The sequence below is a fragment of the Mandrillus leucophaeus genome, unplaced genomic scaffold, assembly GCF_000951045.1.
Source record: "Mandrillus leucophaeus isolate KB7577 unplaced genomic scaffold, Mleu.le_1.0 Scaffold23, whole genome shotgun sequence".
NCBI classification, from domain to species: domain Eukaryota; kingdom Metazoa; phylum Chordata; class Mammalia; order Primates; family Cercopithecidae; genus Mandrillus; species Mandrillus leucophaeus.
The window spans coordinates 544,028-545,469 of NW_012102365.1; positions in this window are offsets into that span (position 1 = coordinate 544,028).

Sequence of the window (1,442 nt, forward strand, 5' to 3'; positions counted from 1 at the left end):
GGCACCTGTAGTCCCAGCTACTTGGGAGGCTGAGGCAGTGAGCTGTGTTCCTGCCACTGTACTCCAGCCTGGGTGACAGTAAGACCTTGTCTAAAAAAAAAAAAGCTAAATTTAATTTAACAGTCTTAATATTTCATTTGCAGGCTGGCCGGGCACGGTGGCTCATGCCTGTAATCCCAGCACTTTGGCAGTGTACACATTTATCTGCCCAAGGCGGGTGGATCACGAGGTCAGGAGATCGAGACCATTCTCGCTAACACGGTGAAACCCCGTCTCTACTAAAAACACAAAAAATTTGCCGAGCGTAGTGGTGGGTGCCTGTAGTCCCAGCTACTTGGGAGGCTGAGGCAGGAGAATGGCATGAACCTGGGAGGCAGAGGTTGCAGTGAGCTGAGATCTCGCCACTGCACTCCAGCCTGGGCGACACAGCAAGACTCTTGTCTCAAAAAAAAATTTTTTTTCATTTGCAGGAACATTTTGTTGTCTTTAATGCCTTAACAGCTCCTGAAAAAAATCATGTCAAATGAACAATCCATATTATTTTTTCATGCACATCAAAGTCACACATTTATTAAATCAGCAATTACATTTTATTGTGAATTCATATTGACTTTATACATCTGTAGTAGACTGTTTAAACAGCCCTGCTATTGAAGGCATTAGCCCTTGCTGTTATTTAAAATGTATCCTGGCTGGGCACTGTGGCTCACACTTGTAATCCCTGCATTTTGGGAGGCTGAGGTGGGTGGATCACCTGAGGTTAGGCATGCAAGCCCAGCCTGGCAGTAATAGTGAAATCCTCTCTACTAAAAATACAAAAATTAGCTGGGCGTGGTGGCAGGTGCCTGTAATCCCAGCTACTCAGGAGGCTGAGGCAAGAGAATCTCTTGAACCCAAGAAGTGGAGGTTTGCAGTGAGCCGAGATTGTGCCATTGCACTCCAGCCTGGGCAACAGAGCAAGACTCTGTCTCAAAAACAAATAGATAAAATATATCCTGAGGGAAGAAGGGAAATAGAAAAAATATATACATATATATCTTGAAGGATAAGGACAAAATATTGACTCTGCTTAAATATCTCAAAAAGAAAATAAATGAAATAAAATTAAGTAAACAAGGAAGCTATTGCATTTAAACTAAATTAGTTGACCATGTTAAAGAAGCCTCAGTGCTCTGTAACAATAGATGCTTATAAAATAATCCACCAGACAACACAGTGCATATGAAAGTGATAACTCTAATTATATGATTGTAACTAAGTTGCAATTTATTTTATTTTATTTTATTATTATTATTATTATTTTTTGAGACGGAGTCTCGCTCTGTCGCCCAGGCTGGAGTGCAGTGGTGCGATCTCGGTTCACTGCAAGCTCCGCCTCCCGGGTTCATGCCATTCTCCTGCCTCAGCCTCCTGAGTAGCTGGGACTACAGGCGCCCGCCACC